Source organism: Monodelphis domestica, chromosome 1 (genome assembly GCF_027887165.1).
Source record: "Monodelphis domestica isolate mMonDom1 chromosome 1, mMonDom1.pri, whole genome shotgun sequence".
In the NCBI taxonomy this organism is placed as follows: domain Eukaryota; kingdom Metazoa; phylum Chordata; class Mammalia; order Didelphimorphia; family Didelphidae; genus Monodelphis; species Monodelphis domestica.
The window spans coordinates 198,625,362-198,652,103 of NC_077227.1; the positions used below are offsets into that span (position 1 = coordinate 198,625,362).

Here is a 26,742-nt window from a genome sequence, read left to right on the forward strand (position 1 = left end):
TCCTTAAAACTGCACTGAGACTTTTGGGATACCTTGTATATTAAATATTCAATACTTGCTCACTGATGAAAGTTTCACAAAGTTTGATTTCAAATTTCATTAATAATACTTTAGATTCGTTTATCAGTAATCTAGGAATCTAGGTAGTTCGGATGTGAGTGGAATGAAGGAGATAAAATTAGAGAGATTGTAGAGGTAGAATGGATAAGACCTGGAGTTTTATTGTAGAATATGCATGGAGGTGAGTGAGAATGAACAGTTGAGAATGACTTCTAAGTCACAAAACCCAGGTAAAATAAAGGCTGGTGTTTCTATGAACAGAAGAAGAGAAGTTAGGAGATGGATGTAGGGGGAAGGAGAATCAGTTTGTAGATTATTGAAGTATACCTACTTTGCTCCTTTGGTGGGGGGCTTCCCCCATACTCCCCCATTTCCCAGAGGCTAGAGATTTTTTTACAAAAAAGATTCAATTTGTCTTTCATTTTAATTACTTGTTGACATATATATTGCAATAATTTTACAAGAGAGAAGAATCATTACTAAATTCAACAAAAATATTGTTCTTATTGTATTATTGCCAGTGTTAATAATGTTAGTATAAATATCTTAGCTGATGGCCACCCATAAAAATGTTGAGTGAAGTAGAGTCAAATGCAAGATTTTTGGATATCCTATTTCATTTTTTCTTTTACTGGCATAGGAGTAATTTTCTTTTCTTGTTTAGTAACTGACCATCTTTCTCTCTACTCCTAATACTTAATGCCCTAAAATTTGTGGACTTGCGTTTTCAGTACACATTGATAACCTCTCTCCACATCCTAGTTTGTTTCCTCACCAGCAAAATGGGGAAAATAATAGCACCTGCCTCCCAAGGTGGTTATGAGGATAAAAAGAAGTAATATTAATAAAAATGCTTTACAAATTTTAACTGCTAGCAATAATAATAATTATTATTATCCTTTCGTTTTCTCATTTCCTACTAGTTCCTTCTGTGAAAAAAACCCAGCTTTCTCAAATTTAAACATTTTTTCCTTTCTCCTAATTTAAACTTTTGGTTCTTCTTAAGTGATGAAGAATTTTTTTTAGGCCTTTATTTATATCCCCAGCACTTAGCCCAGTGCCTGACACATAGTAAGAACCTAATAAGTGTTTGTTGATTGACTGGCTTGCTGCTGGAATAAAACTATGCTTCTACTATCTTGCTCCAGTTTACCTTTACAGCCTTATAATCTAATATTACTCTCCTGTAATTCTATATTGCAAATTAGGCTACTTTTGGTTGTTCACTTCTTTGCATTAAATTACCCTATTATTACTAGACTTCATCCCCTTCCCTGAGCCTGCCAGAATCCTTTTTTTCCTTAAAGGCTCAGCAGAATTGTCACTTCCTTAGTGAATGTTATTTGAATCTATTCCAGGCATTAGCCTTCTTTTCTTCCTCTTATTGTCGTGTCTTTATTTTTCTGTGCATACAAATCTATACCTACATGGATCCCCATTGAGTAGAATGTCATCGATTTGAGGGTATAGACTACTTTTCCTAATTTTTGTAAATTTTATTACTTAGAATAGTGCTCTGCAGGTAGGCTCTCAATAAATATTGATGGAATTGATATGGAGGCGCCTACTTTATCTTGCCAGAAACTTACTATTTGGTACAACTCTCATTATATTAGGTTAAGTATGGGATAGATAGTGGAGTATGCCCTGCTTTTATGGACAAAAGATTTTCGGGTTTTACATTGATTTACTTTGGTGACCTTGTGCAATTTCCCTGGTTTCCATTTCTATAGAATGCCAAGGTTGGACAGAATGACCCTCCTTTTGGTTCTAAATCTTGGGAACCTTTGTAGACTTCTTAGTCTACAAGAGTAGAATATTGTTAGAGTTATCAGATTTATGATGATTTTGAAGCCTGATAAAAATATAATTTTTTAAGATTCTAGGAGAGAAGGGGATTTTTTTTTTTTGTGGGTTGGGTAAGGAGAATGGGATATTTAATTTTTTTTGAAAGTATACTTTGCATATTGAAAGTCATTACTTAGGAATGAGAAATTGTTATAATTGTTAATCCTGTGGGGTTTTACCAAAAGAATATAAACATAAATATACAAATACATTTTCTCCATTTGTACCACCTCAGTACCAAGGGAGGAGGGGAAGAGGATTATTAGGTTCATAGTTTAGCTGATTCCTATAAAGCACAATCCTAGTTCTGAGTCCAAAACCTCACTTGAATTCAAGTCCCAGGGATCCTGGTTTCTTAGTGCTCCCATTCTGGACAGGCTCTACCATCCTCTCTGCTCTATGGTTGTTTATGGTTCAAATTTATACTCCTTTGGAGATCACCTCCTGCACCTAAAACTGAGAATAAACAAAACAAAACAGAAACAATCACTTTCAGACTCATATCTTTCTGCCCTCCTGGCTGTTACTGTTCTACTCTCCTTGCTTTAGAGTTCCAGAGATTATATCTGGGAGAGCTGTCACTTGTTTCAGCGCTTCTTGGAATCAAGTCAACCTTTTCTTCTTCCTGACTATTTTCCTCCCTGCTGCTCTTTCTTTAATTTCCACTCCCTACCTCCCCAGACCTCTGGCTCTGAGAATTATAATCATTCCAACACTACATATCCTCTTAAAAATGTCAGTTGAGCTTCCTATTTGTAACTTACCAGGTCAAAACACCTTCCTTTGGCCACCACTACCCTATATGTTATCTTCTATTAGAATATATATATATATGTATATAGCATATATACATATATATATTCTAAATATTTAGATAGATAGATAGATAGATAGATAGATAGATAGATAGATAGATAGATAGATAGATAGATAGATAGATAATAGAATAGAATAGGAGGTCCTTGAGGGCCTATACTGTTTCCTATATTCCCATCAGTCATTCATTCAAATTTTAAATGTTTAACATTTTTGTTATATATGGAAAATAAGCCTCCAACATTTGAAATTTTAAGACTTAGTTTTTGCTAATTCAAGGAGGTAGTCAAAACATTTTCATAAAATAAAGACCATTGTTTGGTTCTGTTCTGTTTAATTCTCTCCATAGTGTCAAGTGGATATTTATTTTCAGTAAAGAAACAGAGGAGGGGAAATTACCTACGTGTGAAATTTTTGCCACATGGAATTTTGTCTAATCATTCTGATGCTTCCTTTTTTTCATCTTTATTTCTGAAAACAAATCTTGTGTAGATTAAAATAAGCTTCTTTTAGCATATCAAAATGTTAGTTTATTCTTTATTTAGTGTACTTCCAAGTACATTAAATTTATAAATTTGTTTGGTATGCTACAGAATATGAAGCAAGAGTCAGGCCAAGTCAGACCATGCCATTTAACAGGATTACTGTCATGTTGCAAGGGACATAGATGTGCTAGGAAGATCCTAGACCCAGTTCCTGGATCCCAAGTACTTGAAGAGGTTTAATATCTTAAAACATTTCAAAGTACCTTTTAATATTAAGGTCCTAAATTTTCTGTTTTGAAATGCAATGGTATCATAATTTAGAGTTTCAATTTTTGTCATATCTGAAAGGATTATTATAACATGAATTAACCAAAAATAGAATTCTTCCAATCTTAGTAAATCCTTTAGTGTTTTGTTTTTGGGGGTTTTTTTGTTTGTTTTGTTTTTTGGTTATTGATAGTCATGGTAAAATAAGAATAAAATTTTCATCTTAAATAAATCCAAAAAGTCAATTTTTATCTTGAACATTTGGTGATGTCAGACAAAAGCATTTAGGCTAATTAAGATGCCCTGGGAGCTAAAAAAGCTAGCTTTAGAATTTCCAGAATTTTTTATTTTAATTCTGGCATCCTCATGAATAATCTGTGTATTTGAATGTCTTCCAGTATTACTATTTTTCTGAAGGCTTTTATGGGGGGTGTAAGTAAACTAAAATTCAGTGCCATTCAGTTTTACTTTAGAGTTTGTCACTTATGATTTGCATTCTTTTCCTTTTGAAGATAATAGAACAAGTCCTTTTTAGAACCTCTTGCTTTTTATGGATCTGTTCTAAAATATTCAAATTCAGGATGTGATTACAATGATTTCCCAACCACTTTGATATTACTTGAATTATCAATGTTGCAATCATTGCTCCTATTTTTGTAGGACTCCATTTAAAAAATGGACAATACTTCTTAGAGGATACTAAGTTCTCTCCTATTTCAGTGCTTTGGATTAAAAAGAGCAAATTGGGTCAAGGAGGTATCCTAAGGGTTATGTATATTTCAAGGTATATATGTTCACCTAGTGTTAGAGATAAAGCTTCAGACTAGAAAAATAGAATATAAAGATGTACTCTTACTAAAAACTGATTTTTTTGGTAATATATGAAGATGAAAAGTATATAAAATGTATGAAATGAGTGATTCAAGGAAAAGTTGAAAGGAGTGCTTTGGGCTTAATCTCTACAGACTTCCATTTTCCTCATCTGTAAAGTTGAAGAGACTGGGCTAGGTTTCTAGAACCTCTTCTAACTTTTTATCAGTCTTTGGTTGTGTAATTAAATTGATAAATAAAATTGCTTTTTTTGTAATAATTATGATAAACAGGATTGCAATAGAGATTGAGCATATTTTTTTTTCATATATAGTAGTGATTCTCAAATTTTTTTGGTCTGAAGATCCCTTTACACTCTTAAAAGGCATTGAGGACCCCAAAGTGATTGGTTTATGTGGATTATATCCAATTATATTTATCATACTAAAAATTAAAACTAGTAAACTTACAAATATTTATTAATTAATTTAAAATAAACTTGTTACATAACAATATTTTTATGAAAACACTACATTTTCTAAAACAATTAGGAAATTGGCATAATTTTGCATAATTTTGTAAATCTCTTTATTGCCTGGCTTTATAGAAGGCAGCTAGACTCAAATCTGCTTTTGCATGGAATCCACTAGATATGTTGTTTTGGTTGAGATATGTGAAGAAAATCCATGTCATGCAGATATGTAATGGAAAGGAAAGGAATATTTTAATGAATGAAAATAACATCTTAGTATTATTATGAAAATAGTTTTGACCTTGTGGACACATTGAAAGGCTCTTGGTGCCCCTGCCTCCAATCCATGGACTACATATTGAGAAGTATTGGTATAGTGAATATACATATGGGAGTACTTCTCTATCAGTGAAAGTCAATATTTTCTCTGCAACTTAGTCAAGAGAATTTCCTAGATCATTGGTTAAATTACTTGCCCACGGTCACATTGTGTGTATAGGTCAAAGGGAAGACTTGGAAACCCAAATCTTACTGGGCCAGTTTTATGCCACTCTGTCTCTTCATCAAATCAACATCACATATTAGCAGCTAACATGTATATAGTGGTCTAAGGTGTTTGTAAAATGCTAATTAAGTATCTGAAGTAGATTTCAAGTTCAAGTCTTTCTGCCTCTAAGCCCTTTATCTAGTGTGCCACCAAGATGCCTCCTATACTAGACCTTTAAAAGTATCAAATTTATGCCTAAAGAAATAATAGAAATGTGATTACTACTTATGTTTAGAGGACTCAGATTATAGGTAGGATTAACTGACCTCTGAGATTCTGTGCATTTATTTTATATTTAAACTTTAAAAGAGACTTGCTCAGTAACTGTTAGACAAATAGTATTTAATAATTTTAAAACTTTCTGATAGTAAACTACCTATCTGACAGCTAGGTTTGTCTTAAGAACTAGGAGAGAATATGTGGAATATAGAATGCCCTATGGTCTTTAAAATACTAAATAATTAGCTGATATTTAGGAATATTATATGTAAAAAAAAATACTCTATAGCCAAAACATTCTAATTGGCTTAAGGTAGAGCAGGCAGCCAACTAGGAAGAAGAAGGAAACAAGCATTTATTAAATGCTTAACTATATGCCAGTCTGATATATTAGCCTGAACCTTACAAAAGCCCTCAGCAATAAGTGTTATTTTTATCCCTACTTTATAATTGAGGAAACAGAGGCAGAGATTTTAACTGACTTGCCCCGGAACACAATGCTAGAAAAAAGTCCAAGACTGATGTTGAGATCATGTAGTTTTGACTCCACATCCAGCTCTTTATCTAAACACTGAGCCACTTTCCTGCAGAAAAGAAACCAAACAATTTGAGTAGGTGGGGGCATGATGAATAGCCATGGAAATATTTTGTCTTTTAACATTTTACATTATGAAAGTCATAATCTAAGACTTCCAATTTTCAAAATCAGTTTTCCTACAAGAAATGATCATGGCTCTATTTAGATATCATATCCTGTGTACTTTGTTCATGAACTTAAAAAAAAAAAACAAACTTACCTTTTTGTCTTAGAATCAAAACCAGTTATTGGTTCCCAGACAGAAGAGAGGCAAGGGTTAAGCGCTTGGAGTTAAGTGACTTGTCTACAGTCACACATCTAGGAAGTATCTGAGGTCAAATTTGAATCCAGCTCTCCCTGACTCCAGGCCTGGGCTGTGCTATCTGTTTATGAACTTCTTGTTTACTCTTTTGCATTTTTTTTTCAATAACTAAAATTTCTTTGGGTATAAGTTAAAACATTTTTCTTCCAATGCTTCTCTGAATTCATATTCGTTATTTCTTATGATAGGATAATATTCTATTACAATGATGTACCACAGTTTGTTTAATTATTTCCAAATTTATGGGTCTCTTACAGTAGCCAAGTCAACAAGCATTTATTAAGTGCTTATCTTTCTGCAGACTCTCCAGTATTGACCACTCCCATCTCTTGTCATCTTCCTTAATTAACTGAATATAAGTTCATATCTCAGAATTGTTTTGATTTACATTGCTCTTATTAGTAATTTGGATCAATCTTTTCATATCATTGTTAATAGTTTACATTTCTTCTTTGGTCACTTAACTGTTAACCTTTCAGTTTTCATCTGCAAAATGAGGACAATAATATCACTCACCCTAAAGGGTTGCTGCAAGGATCAAATGAGATAATACAGTATTTTGCAAGCCTTAAAGCACTAACCAAATGAACTATTATTATTATTATTATTATTATTATTATTATTACTAGGTTGAATGGACAGTTTATTTCAACAATCATTTATGAAGTGGCTAATCTGTGCAAGGTGTTTTGCTGGGTGTACAAAGTCAAAGGAATGACACAGGACCTGCACTTAAGGAGGTTATATTCTGGTGGGAGGGATAAACTATATACCTAAACCTTTATAATACAAATGAGAAAATTATGAAATGCAGAAGCTATTCAGAGAGACAAGCAATTCAAGGAAAAATTTCCTTGAATTAAATAGTTAAATAACTGTGGTTGAATATACATTTGAAGAATATCTTTCCCTTCTTCATCCCTAATAGAGATTATACCACCATTCCTATAGAATTGAATTTGTTTGAATAAAATATTCATAATTTATTTGTTTGCTCCTTTTTTTTGCATGTTTCTTCATGTGTTAGATGGCATTTTCACTATCCTATTCTACAAAGAAGGAAGAACATAAGTTAACTTAAGTTACAACACAAGTGTGAAGAGTAGTAGTTTATGAATTTTTTTTTTCTGCTCTATACCTTAGACATTTTTAACAGTAGTATGTTTTACACTATAGTGTGATACAATGATAACCTTACTCTTATAGAAGCTTACCTTCATTGGTAAGTATATTAATCTTTCAAAAAAAATTCAGTGTTAGCAGGCATCATCTGCTACCATGGGAATATTCCCATTGATATAAAGCTGTGTAAGACCAAAAAAAAACTATACAGCTCTCTCTCTCTCTTTCATATATATGTATTTATATATATACATATATATATGTATATATATATAAATAATATAACATAACATTGTGAATTCTGTTTCAGGCATTTCCTTATTCCCTTTACCATTCCCATCAAAACAGAAGAGATAATTATCTGTATTTATTCATTATTGAATGTGAATGGATTAATACAGATTACTTGAACCAACTTTTTCATTTTAAGGCTTTCGTCTCAATTGTGGAATGAAAGGCACTGCTCATTTGGAGCTAACTGTAAAAAAAGAAGGCTAGCCTTGAATGTAAATCTGGTCACTTCATTTTTAGTGAATGGAGATGAGGAGCACAAATGTCAATCCAAATAATCTTACCTGCTCTCTTGGCTAGAATATGACTGAGATTCTGACTTCAGGCATGGTTTAGGATCTGAAGCAGTTCTCTTTTATGCACTAATTCCCATTTCCCTTTCTGTTCTTTCTCCTTTGCCTCCAACCAAGCAACCTCTCTACCTGAATCTTCTTGATTTTAGGCTTTATATTGAGGGATTTCTCATTCATATTTTATAAAATTTTAGTATTTAACACTGCTATCATACCACAATTTTCTGAGATGTTGAAACTATGTGCCCTTATTATTTGAAATAGAATTTATGACAACTGAATTTATCATTGTAACACACTCTTTACTAGAAGTATTACAGTGCAATACTGATTTATAGTTTAAAAATTCACTAAAAGACAAAGCATAGGTATGTGAAAATATATAATGATAATGCAAGAGATAAAGTATAAATGTAATCAGTAAATTGGTGGTATAAACAATATGTGATTTGAGTTCAGAGAAAGAAAGGTCATTCATCATGGAAAGCATAAGTGGATGATCAAGTATTTGAACTGATTCCTTTAAGGATTAATTGTATTTGGATAGATTGTAGAGATGGAAAAAAAAGACCTGGAATCCTGGTGGGGTGGGTGGGGACCAGGATAACCTAGAACTGTGTATTACATATACCAAAATGGATGGGAAAAGTAATAAGCCCTAAAAGGTACCCATCACATTGCCCCAAATTATCTCACAAATATACCTCTTATGTAACTTCAACCATTATTTCTTGTCTATTCTATGAAATAGGCTTTTGATCTTTCTTTTCCAGCATATATGAAGGCAGAAAAATAAGCTTTGAAAATGTTTTTAAAAATCAAGTAGAATGCAGTTGAAGGAATATCCAAGGAATGACCACAGTTATTTTGAGAAATAAATAAAGCTAACATAAATGCAAACGTGGGTATAAAATCTTATTTTTTCCTTTGTAATAGTTGTAATTTAAAAATTAACAAAAAAATTTTTTTTCTTTTATCCAAATTGAAGGGAAACATGTTAGCCATATCCAAAAATGTGTTTCATTTGGTAGCTCAAATCCGTCAGCTTTCTGTCAGAATGTGGGGTAGCATTTAGGTAAAGTGCTTCAGCTTTGGCTTTCCGGAATTGCATTTTTTTTTTATCATTGTATTGATTTGTGTTCTTAAGTCTTTCATGTTTTGTTCTTTATAATGTTGCATCAGTTCAAACTAATCTTCCCAAATTTTCTCTGAAATTGGTCTATTTTGGCCTAATGTTCCTTTTCATTTATGCACCATAATTTGTTTAGCCATTCCTCAATAGAAATATAGATGGAATAATTTCTAGGTTTTTGCTACTGCAAAATGAGTGTGTAAGGGTAAGGATCCTGTTCTTCTTTGATTTCTTTGGGGTGTGAGCCTAGGAGTAGGTATCACTGGGTCAAAGAATATGCATCATTTAATAACTTTGGTGGCATAGTATCAAATTGTATTCTAGAATGGCTGGATCAGTTCAAAACTCCACCGGTGGTATATTAGTAAGTACTTCTTTTCCCTGAAGTACTTCTAGTAATTAAAATTTGTTTTTTTTTGTCATCTTTCCCAGACTGATTATTATGAAGTAGAACTTCAGAGTTTTGATTCTGTATGTCTCTATTAGTGATTTAGGACTTTTTTTTCCTAATATGGTCATTGATAGCTTGGATTTCTTTCTTTCTTTGAAAAATAAATCCCCTATTTATATTCTTTGATAATTTATTTATTGGGAATTGATTTTTGTTATAAATTTGAATCTGGCCTTTATGCCATGGATATAAAACTTTTAAGACATTTGCTGCAATGATTCACTGTCCTCCCCCACTTATATGTTTACTTTTTGTTGTTAACTGTTTTGGGATTTATTTGGTATATGTAAATGGTTTATTTTAACACTAATTAATAATTTTATTATTATAAATATTTTAATGAATAATAATCAAGATTGTCCATTTCATACTTTGTGGCCCTCTTTTATCCCTTGTTTGGTCATAAACCTTTTTACTTATTTATCTGAAAGGTAATTTCCTCCTTATCTCTAATTTGTTTATGGTGTTGCCTTTTATGTCTAAGTTCTGTATTCATCTGGAGCTTATCTTGGTGTGAGATATTTGTTCATTCCCAGTATCTGCCAGATTGCTTTCTAGTTTTCCTAGCAGTTTTTATGAATAGTGAATATTTTATTGAATAGCAGGGGTCAGGGATCTTTGAGTTTATCAGATACTAACAGTTTATCAGATAATGAACCAATTTATTTTTCAGCCAGTAGTCTTTGTAGTGAGTGTAGTTTGTGATTTAGTAATTCCTACCTCCTACCCCCAATTATTTCCTTGAGCTTTTTTACCTTTTGCTCTTACAGAAAATTTTCTTAATTTTTTCCAACTATTTAAAATAATCCTTTGATAGTTTGGTGTGGTGCTGAATAAGTAAATTAATTTAGGTAGTATTGTCATTTTTATTTTATTGCGTCATGATCTAGTAATTCACATTTCTTAAATTATTTATCTGTCTTTCTAAAGAGTGGTTTATAGATGTATTTAATTATTGGGCATATGTTGGGGTAGATGAACAGATATTTTATACAATATGTTGGAACAGGATTTCACTTTCTTGTCTTTTCCTCTTAGGTTATATTAGTAAATAGAAGAACACAATGATCTATATGAATTCATTTTATATCCTGTAACTTTGTTGAATTTATTGTTTTGATTTTTTAGGATCCTACTGTACTTAAATATGCCATCTGCAAGAAGTGATTCTTAGTTTCTTCTATTGCTATTACTGGCATTTTGAGCATTATGTTTACTATTAATAGTGGTAATGGGCAATTGTCTTACCCTGGATCTTTCTAACTAGAAAGACTTTTAATATATTTTTTATTGTATATAGTGTTTGTTAATATTTACCACCCAGCAAAAATTATGGGGAAATGTACTTATTCTTGTGCTTTCCAGTGTTTTGTTGTTTTTTATAAGAAACGGTTCTTAAATTTTGCAAAAAAACATTTTCTATTGTTAAAGTCCTTTAAAAATATTTTGCTCATTTGTTTTATTATTTTGTTATTTGGTATATATTTATAATTTTCCTTATAATGAACCAACCCTGAATTCCTGATTTTAATCCAACCCAGTCATAGTGTAACATGTTTTAAATATGTTGTGGTAGCCCTATATTTTATTGCTAATTGTTCTGTATTTTTTTTTCTTTGCCTTGCCTCTGGTTTGGGCATGAAAATCATATTTGTATCTCAGAGTTTGGAAGGGTCCTCATCTCCTTTGTTATTGGAAAAGGTTTCTATAAAATTGGAATTGATTAGAATTTTGAAATAATTCACTTGTCAACCCATTTGATACTATATAATTTTTTTCCTTTGAGGGTAAATTTATGGTTGGTTCATTTTCTTTTGCTTATCCTGGGTTATTTTGATGCCTATTTCTTCTGTTAATTGGTATTTCATATTTTTATAAGCATCCATTTCATCCAACTTGTCAGTGGAGGGGGCATATAATTGGCAAAATAGTTTTTTAAGTTTCCTCTATTCACTTGTGAATTCTTAAAAATTTTTGATCTGAATATTTTTATTTCTTTCTTTTACAAATCAGATTAGCCCCTCTCCCCCAATAAAGCAGCTCTTTAGTATTATATATCATTTCATTGTGGGTTTTTTGTTTTCTATTTTTTCAATCTCTTGTTCAATTTCAGGGTTTCAATGTTCAGAGTTGAGGGGGGTCTTTGTTTTTCTACTTTTTTATTACATACTCATTTTATTGATCTGTTTTTTCTTATGTTAATGAAAAGTATGTTTAATTTTGTTATTATTTTCCTCTGAATTCGTTGATAGAAATCTTCCAATGTTTCTTTGAGCTTCTTATATTTATTGTTTCTTATGACAGTGATATTCCATTATAATTATGTGGTTTTAAATAGTTGTAGCCTTCACACTTTGGCATATTGTCTTATTATCATTCTCTTCACATGATTTGTTCTTTGAATCATTGTTCAGGGTGTCATTACCTTGTCTGCATTTAAGTCTGTGTCTTTTACTTGTGTGGCTAGTATTAATAGTTCTTTTTAGCATATGGTTAGTAAAGAATGTGTTTACTCTTTTTTCCTTTTTATTTGTATGACTTTTTTGAGCCTTATCTTATCTCCAATGTGTTGATAAAGAAATATGTATATGTATATAGTTGTCTAGCTCTGAAAGAGATACATTGAAGTGTCCTATAAATACTGTATTTTACCTGTATTGTTTTTTTTGCAAAATGAATTAGTCTCTTCTTTATGAATTTAGATGTTATGCCATTCAATATTTAGGTATTTAAGAATATGATTTATCTTGCCTTGGTGCCTTTAAGCATAATGTAAACCTTTTAACTTATTTCTTGTGATGTGAATTTTTACTGTTGCCATGTTTGAGTTAAATAATCTTAGTAAATTTTGCTTGGGCCTCTTGTTTTCATTCAGTATGTGTTATATAATTTTTTAAAAAATTATCAGTAACAAATTATTGTGTTTCTCTTGTTTTATGGGGAAGTTTAATCAATTTAGAATTGTGGGTTTGTTTTTCTCTGTTTTGTATTGTTTTTTCTTCTTTACTCTTTTAAAACAGTCTTTAATCTCTGATTAGCTTTCCCTCCACTAATTTGATTCTAATATTTTCCTAAATCAGCAAGCCTGATATATGCTAGGCACTGTACCAAATGCTGTGGATACAAAAAAAGAATAAAACAATCTCTTTTTTCAAGAAGAATAATCTAATAGAGATGAAACTATATAAACACATATGTACAAGCAAAATTGATATGGATAAATGTGATATAATCTCTGAGGGAAGGCACTAAGGAGAATGGGGAAAAGATTCTTAAAGAAGATAAAATTTTGCCCAAATCACCATTCTCAAGTTTCTTGTGTAAATTTTTGTATTCTCTTCCTTCCTTTTACAATTTATTCTATTTTTATTCCCTTTTCTCTTAGTCTCTGTCTTTCTCCCCTGTACTTTGTTAGTAACAACTCTTGAGACAGAAGGGCAAAGACTAAGCAATTGGGGTTAAGTGACTTGTCCGAGGTCACATAGCTAGGAAGTATCTAAGACCATAATTGAACCCAGGTCCTCTTAACTCCAGAACTGGCACTCTGTCCACTGTGCCACCTAGCTGTCCCTCTCTTTTTTTCCTTAACCCAGATAGATGTAAGATCAAATTTCTTCCTCTCTTCCTACCCTCATTTTTCCTTCTATCTTAAATATTATACATGTTAAAGCACCTTTCTAAGAATGTTAACACACTTCTTCCTTCTTATCTTTTCTTTTAGTCTATTCTAAAACCTAGTCTCCTGCTAATGGGCTGTATGCTTGCTTACTTATTCTTTCTTGTTTCACTCTATGCCACTCTTCTTTTTTTGCCCTATTGATCTACTTACTGAAACCTCTTCCCTTTCTTACTCCCCAACAGATAGAAGAATTCATCTGGCATATAGGAAGAGAAACACTGCGAAACCACATCCAAAATTCAGAAAGGAAAGGGCATTCCAAAAAGGAAGGGTCTGTAAACAATGTCAGATCCTCGAATAGATCAAAAAAGTTGAATCTTTGGAATAATCAATTTAGAGATCATTGGTGAATTTGAGAGGTAATTCTGGTTAAGTGATAAGGAAGCTGTATTACAAGGAATTTAAGTGAATGAAGAGTGATTAAAGTGAAGAATGTAGAATGCTTTTTCTAAAGGCTTGTGAAAGAGAATAGAGGTACAAAATGGTCTTCACAGAATAATAGAGTAAAATGAAAGACAGGGAAATCTGAACATGTTCAGAGGTATTAACCAGTGAATGAGAGGTTAAAAATTAGGGAATGATTGAAAGTGAATGCTCTTAGAAGATATAGGAGGGGGATGAGGTAATGAGCACAAGTATGGAGGCTTATGCTGACAAGATGAGCTACTGGTTCCCTTGAGCCTATAGCAAAGAAGAGGAAGGGAGATGATGCTTAACTGATTTGAATTATAGAAATAAGGAAGATACAGAGCTCTCAGCAGCTGAACTTAAGGTTTTGTTTCTTTCCAGTGAATTATGAGACAGAGTTCTTGGCTGAGCGGAAGGCAAAAATTGGTGGCATAGTTGGCTTGAAAACATATTTGGAACAGAGAAATCCATTGATTAGATAATATAAATTTGTTTTAGATTCTTTCAGATAGATTGTGTGACTTCTTTCTTTTGCATTCTTGCTGTCAGCAGAAACAAAGATGGATGATGAGAGTAATCCAGATTTGGAGTTTGGAAAGGGTTGCTCGAAGATCAGATAATGGAACAATTGATTCAAGGCTGTTCACAGTGTAATATTGAAGAGGGAACTAATATAGGCTACCATCACCAGAGCCCAAAAGGAAGGCTAGTGCTTTTAGGCTATGAGTTGGTTAGGGAGGAGGAGGAAAAAGTGAATTATTCACTAGATTCTATGCTTTATCTTATATGGAGATATTTCTCATTTTTCTTCTCTTGCCACAATTTTAACTGCTATATGTCTGGCACATCACTCTTTTACTTGAAATAGTATACCAGGTTTGGAAAGTGATATTAAGAACTGACCTATTCCACCATCTTCTTAGCTTAGTGTATCCAGAACTGTGTTCTTTTCTAACTTACCATGTCTTAATTCATCAGAATATGACAGTGCCTAGGCAAAATAGTATTTTTGACTTAACAAATATTTGTTATGTTGAATTGAATTTGCTTAGCTTCAGGAATTTTAGACATGGCTATCTACAGAACCCAGGGTGGGGTTATCTTCATATTTGTCATATCCCTAAAAACCCCACCAATTAGATAATGCAGTGGCCTCCCATTTGCAGGCATCTTGGCCAGGTAAACCAAAAAGTGAACCATAAACTATTAGGTAACCTATAAATAAACAAATCTTAGAAGCCTAGAATCTTGATGTCCCCCATTTTCCCTCTTCATAGATTATAAAAACACTTTTTGGGTGCTCCATTGTGGTAAATATGTCTAGATATAATGAAGCTGAAATGAGAGTGGACAGTCAGGAGAGAGACTTCCTATGCTAATAGCTATGGGTAAAAACAGTCTTGTTTAAGAGAAAGCAGTTTATTGCTTTTTTGAGAAGGGATTCTGAGTACTATTTATAGGTAGGTTGTAGTGCCTTTGAAGAAGGGTAGATGTCAAGGGAGGAGATTTTGACAGAGTTGGAGTGGACAGCTAAAGTCCAAATGAAGGAAGTGGTCTGTAGATCAATAAGAATGACTCATAGGGAGACCAAGGATTGAAGCCCCAGCCCTAAGACCTGGGAAGGACCTTCTACAAAAACAATGCATTCTCTCTGCAGAATAGGCTGCCATCAAATAAGGTATAATAGTGCAGTAGTTAGTATATTACAAAAAATAGTTTCCTATGTAAGCCCTTATCTTCTTTCTTTCTTTCTTTCTTTCTTTCTTTCTTTCTTTCTTTCTTTCTTTCTTGCTTGCTTGCTTGCTTGCTTGCTTGCTTGCTTTCTTGCTTTCTTGCTTTTGCTTTTGCTTTTAAAAATCCCTTACCTTCCACCTTAGAATCAATATGATTGTTTTAGTTTCCTAAGGCAGAAGAGTGGAAGGGCTAGGTGATAGGGGTTAAGTGACTTGCCCAGGGTCACAGCTAGGAAGTGTCTGAGGCCAGATTTGAACCTAGGATTTCCAATCTCTAGGTCTGGCTCTCAATCTACTGAATCACCCTGCTGCTCCAAGCCCTTATCTTTTGTTTTTAGTTCTGTTGTCTAGTGCCTATAAATGAGTTAGCACTTTAATCTTTATATCTTCCTGTTAGAAAAATTTACTTGAGATTAGTGCTTGTGGCAATATAATTTGTTGGCTTAAAAAATTACATTTATAGAGAGACAAAGCTCTAAATTTTAAAAAAGTTGTTATTCAAGAAGTTCCAATAAATTGTTCTTTCCCCCCTGTACTTTCCCTATACATTTAATACCTTCTTATGAATATGACATCTTTTCTTATTACTCATAAAAAACAAGGAAAACAATCTGATTTCACTTTAACCTAACTTTCCAAATCTTCTGGAAAATGGACTTTTTTATTTTCAATTCATTTATATAGGATATTGATCAAGAACACATTATATTTTAAAAGCCTTTAGTAAACACCTACTATGTGTCAGGTACCTCATTACATGCTGAAGAAAGGTAAAAGATAGCCCCTGCTCTCAAAGAGCTCACAGTTTAATGGGAAAGACAACATGAAAACCATTGTATACAAACAACAATTTACACTGAATCAGCAGAGGGAAAGCACTAGAATGAAGGAAACTGGGAAAGACTTTCTGTTGAAGGTTGAATTTTAACTGGGACTTGAAGGAAGCCAGGGAAGCCAGGAAATAGAAATGAAGAGGGAAAACATTCTAGCCATGGAATGAAAATGCCTGGAATCAGGAAATGGAACATCTTTGAGAAATAGTGAGGCAGCCCAGTATCATTGGATTCCAGAATACAGTGTGGGGTGAGTAAGTTGTAAAAAAACAAAAAACAAAACCCTAGAAATATAGAAGGCCAGATTGTGAAGGGATTTGAATACCTAAGAGTGAATTTTATATTTGATTTTCACAGTGATAGTGAGCCACTGGAGTTTATTGAATGGGGGATGGGAGGGTGGTTATACAATCAAATGTGAACTTAAGGAAGATCACTTTAACAGCCAAATGGAGAATGGCCTGGAATTAAGAGGCAAGAAGATCAATCAGCAGAATTTGTCCAAGTGATGAGGGCCTGCACTCTGATGGTGGCAAGTGTCAGAGGAGAGAAGGTAAAATCTATCCTTTGACTACAGACTGCATATAGGTGGTGAAAGAGTAAAGTCTGATAATGAAATTGTGAGTTTGTGTGACTGGGAGGAAAAGATAAAGAATTCCGTTTTGGACATGTGCCTTTGGAATGAAATGGATTGGAATTGCCTTTGTATGTGTTGGCAAGGAAAAGTGCCACCTTTTCACATGAAATGGCAGTAAAGGAAAAGATGGTGGCAGAAGGTAGAGTTCTTAATCATTTGAAATGAGATGAGAAGAGATGAAATCTAGGAGAATAGCCTTATCTTTTTCAAAGAAATGTGAGACAAGGTTCTCAGCTGACAAGAGTCAGGAGGACTTGTAATGGGACATTTGAGGTTGGATAAAACTTTTGGAAGAGCTGCTGAGGTGAATAGAATAGGAAGTTAATTAGGAATGGGTAAAAGGATCACCTTGAAGTATTGAGGGCCCAATTGAGAGTATGTAACAAATTTGTAATGGCTTCAGCATGGTTTTATGATTTTTCTCAAGCTTTTTTTTTCAGTTGCAGTTGTTGGAACAAAGACTTCAAAAGGAGCAACTGAAGATTGAAGCTATGCAGGACAAGATAAGTAGTAAGATAAGGGAGCAAGAGACTCAAAGAAGTACAGTATATGCACAATATTATTGAGAACTGAAATAGGCAAGTTTGCTAGTTGATTGGGAAGCTATAATCTCTTTTCAGCCTAAGATTTTCTTTCTAATTTTAGACCATTAGCTACTGCCACTGGCAAGTATACAAGAGACGAGATCTTTTTAGGATTCTGTGCCCTGTTGGTGTGCTAAGGTTTGTAATTCTTCCACAGGAACAGTATTCAGAAACAATATTCAGTCTCCATCTAGGATATCAAATGGATAATTAACAAATTCATTTAGAATTGTTATATTGGAAGTTAGTGCTTTTTAAAAACAAAGTACATCCTGTACTGTTTCCTGATTAAACTCAGATACATGATAACCTTGTAGCTGTCATTTGTGTAGGAGGAATAGGAGAGCCCTATTTTACTTGGGAGGAATATGTTTCTGATGTAACAATAAGGCAAATTAATTTAGTTTACCATATCCAATATGGGCTGCTAGGTAATGAGTCTCCTACAGTGTAGTCTAAACATTGTGTTATAGTCAAAGCCAAATACCACATCGAATCAACCCAGTCTTTTTTTTTCTTCTTTTTCTTAAAGCCTTACCTTCTGCCTTAGAATTAGTACTATGTATTGGTTCTAAGGCAAAAGAGTAGTAAAGGCTGGATAATGGGGGATAAATGACTTGCCCAGGGTCACACAGCTAGGAAGTGTCTGAGGTCTGATTTGAACCCAGGACTTACCCCATTTCCAGGCTTTCTATCCACTGAGCCACCCAACCCAATCCTATGTTTGGTTCCTTAGCCCTTTAATCTACCAAAAGAAAGGCTCAACTTTATATCAAATATTTTTTAAAATGAAGTATAATTGCTTTTAATTTTTTATCATAAATTTGTCAACATAAACACTTCCATATATAGAAAATAGAACAATTATATATGAAACCATGAGTTTGTTTTTAAAAACTATATTAAATTTAAGAAGATGAAAATGATATATTCTTCTGAACTTTCTGCTTTATGTATTTTTAAAAATGTTTTATTAGATGCCTTTTCTTTTCACATCCGTTTCTCTACTTGTGAACAGCAACCTCCCTCCCCTGCCAAAGCTTTCTTTTGAAACAAATGAGCTTCACAAACTATGTCTAAAAGTACATATCTTATTCTGTACCTCTAGGCCATCACTTCTCTGCCAAGACATGACAAGCATACATCATTGTGAGTTTTTTGGGGTTGCCGCTGCATTTGTCTTAAGTACTTAACAATTTCAAAGTTATTTTCCATTATATTATTATAATATTGTATGAAGAGCAGCTAGGTGGTACTGTGGATACAGTGCTAGGCCTGGAGTCAAGAAGACTTTTTTCTGAAATCATCCTGCTCATTATTTCTTATAGCACATCCCCAACATATACTATAACTTGTTCAGTCATTTCCCAGTTCATGGGCAAACCCCCCCCCCCCATTTCCAATTCTTTGCAAAAAGAATTGCAATCAATTTTTTTTATATAAATAGATCTTTTTTTTTTTAATCTCTGAAATACAAGACCTAGTAATAGTATTGCTTAGGTGAAAATTCTAATTTTATTTCATGCATGTTAAATTCATTTTAATTTTTTTTAATAAAGTAAATTAACTTCAAAAAGCATCTATTAATTAACTGCTCTGTCTCTAGTGCTATGCTTCTATTATTAGGGGCAAAAATACTAACAGTATCTGCCTTCAAAGAACTTTCATTCTATTAGGATATAGTAAAAGTAATGAAAGAAGGATGATCACTAGTCACAGGGAAGGCTTCAGGTAAATAATGGTACTTGAAGTAAGGGATTCTATGTTCATGAGAGATGGAGTACTATGTTTAAGGGAAAGCAGGTCCAGTGTGAGTAACTATAGGGTAAAATCAGAGGAACAATGTATAATAAAACTAGAAAGGTAGGTAGGGGCAGGAAATTGGTGAACTGCATTAAAAGCCAAATGAGAATTTAGATTATCGTCCTAGAAGCAAGTAGAGGCCCTGGAGTTTGAGTATGACATGAGTTTGTCAGGTCTATCTATATTCAAGGAAAATTTGTTTGATTCTCCATATGGAGAATATTATATGAGAAGGAAGAGACTAAAGGCAGGAGGTTAATTGGGAGGCAACCTGAATTAAGGTGGTGGCTGTGGGAGTAGTGAGACAGAGAGACATGAGAGAAATTATGGAGAAAAACTGACCCAGTTTGGCAATCTATTGGAGATTGAGCTATAAGAAAGATAGAGGAAAGATTTGAGGATAATTCTTTAAAAATTCTTCTCCTGACCCCGTTCTATTATCTTTCTCTTCTGAAGCCTATCCTTAATCAGAAGTAATGATGTAATGTAAAAGAGAAGTAATCAGAAGTTAAAATCTTTTAAAAAATTTTATATAGGCCTTCAGGCACTAGTTTTCTAGTGTGCTCATGGATGGAATTACTTTTGTATACACAAATAACAGAAGTGCATAGTGGTCATCGGTTAGGAAAAATGAGGGCTCTCCAATGCATCCCCAGATACATGCCCTGGGTACCTGCCTCAGAAAAACAATGCTTCATCATTCATATGAGATACATTCACATGATACACACACACACACACACACACACACACACACACACACACACACACACACACACACACAGAGTATATATACAATAAACACTATATTATATATAGTCTTGGTGCCTCTCAGCAGGGATGGAGCAGCTAAGGTGTCAGGGAAGACTTAGCACTTCAGGGTTGCTCATCTACCTTTGGTCACCCAACTCTGATCTGTGGCTCCCAAGAAACTGTAGCATGCATATTGTCCCCATCCCAGGAAAACCCTCTCAACACACCCCAAACAGGTTATTGGCAACTGGCAGGCCTCAAAACCATTGGAGAGGATATCTATCCCATTTCTCCCAGCAGAATGAGCAGATGAGGACATTTTGTTTAGTGGCCATGACTATATAGCTGAAGCAAGTGCTATGATGTGCCTAGTGCTTAGTGAGACATCAGAGATGCCACAGTCATCCACTGTATGATGTACTATTGACTTTTGTCTTGCTGCTGAACTTTGATGATTCTGGAAGAGAAAGTGAGGCTAATGCCTTTGTACAACTCTGCTTCACTTAAATCCATTTCATGTGCAAGTCAAGATGACATCACCTCATGATGCCTGGACCTCTTTGAAAATGAAGGTCAAATTACAATTAGATATGACCTCTATCCTGGTGGTACCTCTAATAGTGAGTATCATTCCATGAAGCACAGAATATTATTTCCTCTCTGAAGTTCAGTGAATTTGGAGAAAGTACAACAGACCCTAGTTCTATTGATATAACATTTTAAACTCTGAGTCTTCGGTTTCCCTTCTGGAAAATTAGTCAGTGTGATTTAGACAGGTGTCCTTCCAGCTTAAAATTTCTTGTGCTATGAAATTTGGACCTATTACAAAGCTTTGTAGGTCCTTGCATCATTCTTCCAGGCTGTGATAATCTGCTGATACAAGTTTGGATTCTTTTCTTTTCAGATTATTTTTCCATCTTTTGTTTTGTGTTGGGCCACTGAATATTCCTCCATCTCTTTTATTCTCTCTCCTCTTGGGTGATTAACCTGTTTGTACACTGGCAAAATAGGTCATTTTATTCTTTTAGATTAATGAACACTTCTCTTGTCTTCCCTTCCATGGTTCCTCAGATGTAGTGTTCTATCAACATTTGTGCTGAGAGCCATGGCTTCTTTTTTGTAATATCCTTTCCTTATTCATTCATTCATTTATTTATTCACTTATTCATCCATATATTTATTTATTTTTGCTCTGTTTCCTTAGGTATAGTGTCTCAAATGTTTTAGTGCAGTTTTAAGTTTTATATTAAATTATGTTATGTCATTCTATAGTATAGCATATCAAATGCTACTATACAAAATATTTCGATTATTATATGCTAAATTAAAATGCAATAGTTTAAGAAATCTCTTAAAGCTTAAAATTCTTCAGGTGTTTTAGGAACAGCCCTGTATTTAATCCATAATTAATAGATTCCTGCAATATCTTCATGAAAACACTGCTTTCTAGATTTCCTTTTCTATTCCCTCTTTCCTTCATCCCCTTCTGTCCTTTACCATGTCAGATACTGAAATTTCAGTTTCTTCCTTTCACCCCCCTACTTTTTTCCCCCTCTTCCTTTTTAATCTCATTCCTTCCTTTTCCTTCCTTATTAATACATTGCATAAATTATTCTTTTTCTCTATGTAGAAAAAGACTTCTTAAATTGATCCCTTTCCAACCTCCTATCTATTTAAGATGGAATTAAATGGCCTTGCTGGCAGAAGGAAGATCAGATATCATTAGATATTTCTCACTTTTCTCTTAAACTTTTCCTTAACCTTCCCTTTCTGTTCTATTAGTTATTCTTAAAGTTACAGAAATTAATAGGAGATAGGAAAAATAGTAGAACAAAAAATGCTTTCTTCAAAAAGATTTGGGGAAAGTGCCTGTTACAAGTGTGTATGCCAGGGGGCAGCTGGGTAGCTCAGTGGATTGAGAGCCAAGCCTAGAGATGGGAGGTCCTAGGTTCAAATCTGGCCTCAGACACTTCCCAGCTGTGTGACCCTGGGCAAGTCACTTGACCCCCATTGCCTAGCCCTTACCACTCTTCTGCCTTGGAGTCAATACACAGTATTGACTCCAAGAGGGAAGGTAAGGGTTTTTAGGAAAAAAACAAAACAAAAAACAAGTGTGTATGCCAAATATACACAGTCATGAGTGTGTCTAATTGTCATGGCATAATTCTTTGGCCAAAGACTTTTATAATATAAAACATACAGAATAAAAATAAAATGTATCATTCAAAGTTAAGTTATGAAAGGCAGCTAGGTGGCTCAGTGAATAGAGCCCTTGGCCTGGCATTAGGAAAATCTGAGTTCAAAACTGGCTTCAGAACCTTACTAACTCTGGAGAAGGAAAAGGGAAAACCACTCAAGTATCTTTGCAAAAAAAACCCATGAGCAGAGGTACACATGGTCCTAAAGAGTTAGATATGACTGAAATGACTGAACAACAACAAAAGTTACCAAAATTAGAACAATTCAGTCTATAGAAAAAAGTTTCAAGGTTCCAAAGCAGCCTTTATATGTGGGATTTAAATCAACTAAAACAGTCCAGTGCATTTCTTTATCTGAACTAATCCCTGCTCAGGTTTCTAAAGAATCTCGTGAAAGAGTGGACTTGGACTGATGTGGTTGAATATTCAAATCTACCTTTGGACCTCATATGGTTGGTTCTACACTCCCAGTATCTGAATCTTCACATTCAAAAATATGTCCTTTCATTGGGGCTAGAAATTAGGTCCAGGTAAGGATTCAAAGACAGTACCAAAGAAGCCCTATAATACTTGATTCTTTTCTCATTCTAAAGAGCAACATCATTTTATTGCTTGAAAACTGTAAGAAGTATTTACTTAAACTATAAGGTGAAATATCACTTATTTGAAATAATTGTCCATCATTGTTTTTTTTTAAGAATCTCCACCTCATTTCCTTTCCCCGTTTTATCTACATCAATTTTTGATCATTGATAAATATTAATTAAAAGAGACATTGTTCCATGTGAAAATTTGTTTTAATGATTTGAACTTTTCAGAGAAAATCTGAAATCCTAGAAAAAATTTAACCTTTTGGGAGTTGTATTCCTTTTTCATAAATCTTAAAATCAAAGTCTCTCCTGGTGATATCTGCCTTTGTTTTATCCTTTTTGAAAATAGAACATTGTTATTTATCATTATATACTCCTTACAATTTTGTTTATGTGTGTACACACACACACACACACACACACACACACACACACACAGAGTATTTGAAACATAGCTTTTACCTTATCTTTCTTTACCCTGTTAAATACAACCAATTTTTTTAGTCCTTCCCCATGGTGCCCTTATTTCTCAGTCATATCTAAGAACTTTCGGATTTCCTCACATTATCCTGCTCGAGCAGGACTCTAGTACTTTAATAAGAACCTGTCTAATGTGGAGTTATAACGGCAGGTTCACATTGTAGTTTTTGTATAGATGTCAAGATGAAATCTTATATTGTAAAAACACTAGACATCTGATTCTTGAGCCCCCTAGAGGCCAAATGGAAACTAGTCATCAATCCTGAAAATCAGAATAATTAGTATGAATTAGAGATTAGTATGAATCTCTTACTCTCAAAGTATAATGGGAAGCAGAATGAAAATTTCTATATATGACTTCCATTGTTTTGCATGCATTGCATGCATTGCATGCAAGTGTACATGAACTTTACATAATTTCCCCCATCCCCTAAAAAAAACTTTCATAAGACCATGTAATGTTTTTTTTTTTTAATCAAATGTCTACATTCTATAGACTTAACCTACTTGTATTTCTTAACAATCCTACTCCATAAATTCATGGGTCAATTTAAGTAATTCTGTGGTGCCAAGTTGCCTTGAGCTTTAAAATTTTTGATTCCATTCTTCATAAAACCTTCATTTCTTAATTCTAGTCCCTTTTACTGCCTATTCTCTGTGTTTCAGTGCCTAAATATTCCTGCTCTTTGTTTCTGCCTCCACTTCTCTGGCTTTCTTTAAGATTCAGCTCAAATCCTACCTTATTGTAGATAGCCTTTCTCAGTCCCTTCCACTTTTAATGCTTTCTCCCTTCATTTCCATTTATACTGTACACATCCTGAATATAGGGATTATATGTTATTTACCAATTGCCAGTTATACTGGTTCAATGGGAAAAACACTATGGAGTTAGAGGACCTGAGTTAAGAATTCTACCTGTGAACTTTATAACATCTGTGTGACCTTGAGCAGAGCCCTTCTCAGATTTCCTGATTCTCAGTTTCCACATATGTACAATCATAATATTGAACCAGATGGCTTCTGAGATCCCTTCCCTCTCTAGAACTATGATTCTAATATATGAGTCATATTAAGAATATTGTCCATTCCAAATTATAGATTAAAATTTTAATTAGTTCTCCAACATGGAGCCAAACTCCATAGAGAATCTTTTTTACTTCATAACGTTTGGATCTTTCTTTTTATATACTATAAAAACAATAAATGAGATACTCAAACTAATCATCACCAAGGCAACTGGAGCCATGGCAATTCTGGAGGTCATAGATCTTTATTCTCAAAATCTCTTTCCAAAAACTGCCTTCAGGGCAACTAGGTGGTTCAGGGGATAGAGTACTAGGCCTAGAGACCAAGGTTCCAAGTTCAAATGCATCCTCAGACACTCCTAACTGTATAACTCTGGGCTAGGCACTTAGCCCCAATTTCCTAGCCTTAGCCCCTTCAGCCTTGGAACTGATACTTAGTATTCATTCTAAAACAAAAGGTAAGGATTTAAAAAAACAAACAAATTTTTAAAACCCTCCCTTCCAGGAACCTACATATAGAGTAGAAGGAAATAAAAATGACTGCTAGCTCTCTAACTCCAGCCTTTTTTTGAGTATATCATTTATTTTTTCTATTGCTTATATCCATTTAAATTGGACAGCTTTTTATTGGTTCCCTACTATGTTCAAGGTACTATTAGGCCTTAAGGAAATAAAGCCCCTAAAACCCCACCTCTAAACTTGTCACATTCAAGAATCTTGCATACACTGGCAGGAAATCAACATGTATATAGCTATGTTTTTTTAAAAAAAAGGTAATTAGAGACAGACAAAGGGTAGCATTAATAATTAGAGGAACTTCAAGAGACCTCCTGTCAAAAAAGGGGCACTTGCGTTGATCCCTGAAGGGAGCAAAGGATTCCCAGAAAGCAGAAATGAGGAAACAGCTCTCTAGGCTGGGGACAGGCTTGCCTATGCAAAGACACAGATATGGGGAATGCAATGACTTTTGGGGACAACAGCAAATAGGCCATTTTGACTTAAGATCATAAAGTACATGAAGAGTAGTAATATGAAGTCAATCAGGAAGGACAAATTGAAGCCAGATTATAAAGGGATTTAAATGTTATACAGAGGATTTTGTGTTTTATCCTAGAAGCAATGCCTAGACTGTTGCATGAGCCATCTGGTTGGTCTCTTTGCCTTAAATCTGTCATCATTCTAATCTGTTCTTCACTTGAACGTCAAATTGATCTTTCTAAAATTCAGGTATGTTATCCCCCATTTCCCCAATTCAATAAACACACTCCAGTGGTACTCTATAACTTCTGGGTTCAAATATAAGATTCTTGGGGGGGCGGCTTTTATAGCCTCTCCACCATCAAGTCGGTGACAGTGACACTGACCTTCCTGCTATTCCCCAAACAAGATATTCCATCTCCTAATTCTGCACATTTTGACTGGCAGACTCCAATAGCAAAAACTCTCCCTCTTTATCACTGCCTCCTAACTTCCCTGGTTTTCTTCCCTCTGATTAAGTTGTTTTCTCCATGAAGCTTTTCCAAGCACTCCTTAATTTTAATGGCTTCCCTCTGAAATTACTCCCCAATTTATCCTATGTCTTATTTGTAGTTTGCTTCTTCTTTCCTCCAGTACACTATAGGTCCTTGATTGCATAGATTGTTTTTTTTTAACCTTTCTTTGTATTCACAGTGCTTAGCACAATGCCTGATACATAGTTAATAAATGATTGTTAAATGACTGACAGTCAAACCTGTACTTTAAGAATAGCAATTTGACAGCTATATATGGAGATTAAATTGGAGAGGGGAGAGGGGAGAGGCTGAATGAAACAAGGCCAGTTAGAAGACTGTTGCAATAGGCTAGGAGTTAAGTCCTGAACTGGGAAGAGAAGGGAATAGATCGATGGAAATGATGTGCAAGTAGATTCCATAAGATGATAATTTTTTGATCCAGGATAAGGGAATATGAAGAGTTGAAGGCATCATTCTTCAAGTTAGAAAACAGAGTAACTACAAAGATAGTATTACTCTCCATAGAAAGGGAGAAAGAAGTTAAGAGTTGAATGGATTTAGGCAAAATATATTAAGTTCTTTTTTTGATATGTTGAATTTGAGAAACCAGTAGGATGTTCATGGGATATCTAGTAGATATTCAGTGATTCCAGGGGGGATTGGAGCTTAGTAGAAAGACACACAGGGTATGTGCTAATCTGCATAATTGTTAAAGTTGAACCCAAGGGAGTCAATAAAATTGCCAAACCAAACATACAATCTTCTTTCACTCCACACCAAACTGGAGACCCTTTTTGATTCTTTTATATCCTAA

At 33.9% G+C, this 26,742-nt stretch overlaps 1 protein-coding gene across 2 annotated transcripts in view; it reads left to right on the forward strand.

Moving 5' to 3' along the window:
• Positions 1-26,742, forward strand: part of SPRED1 (sprouty related EVH1 domain containing 1) — a 146,559-nt gene that overhangs the window by 24,795 nt on the left and 95,022 nt on the right. Inside the window, exon 1 of one of the 2 annotated variants that reach the window (XM_056810244.1) lies at positions 18,511-18,735. The exons of the other annotated variant lie outside the window; for it this stretch is intronic. The gene's annotated coding sequence lies outside the window, so the exon portion shown is untranslated. Of the gene's footprint in view, positions 1-18,510; positions 18,736-26,742 lie in introns of those variants that run through there. 2 annotated transcript variants of the gene reach the window in all.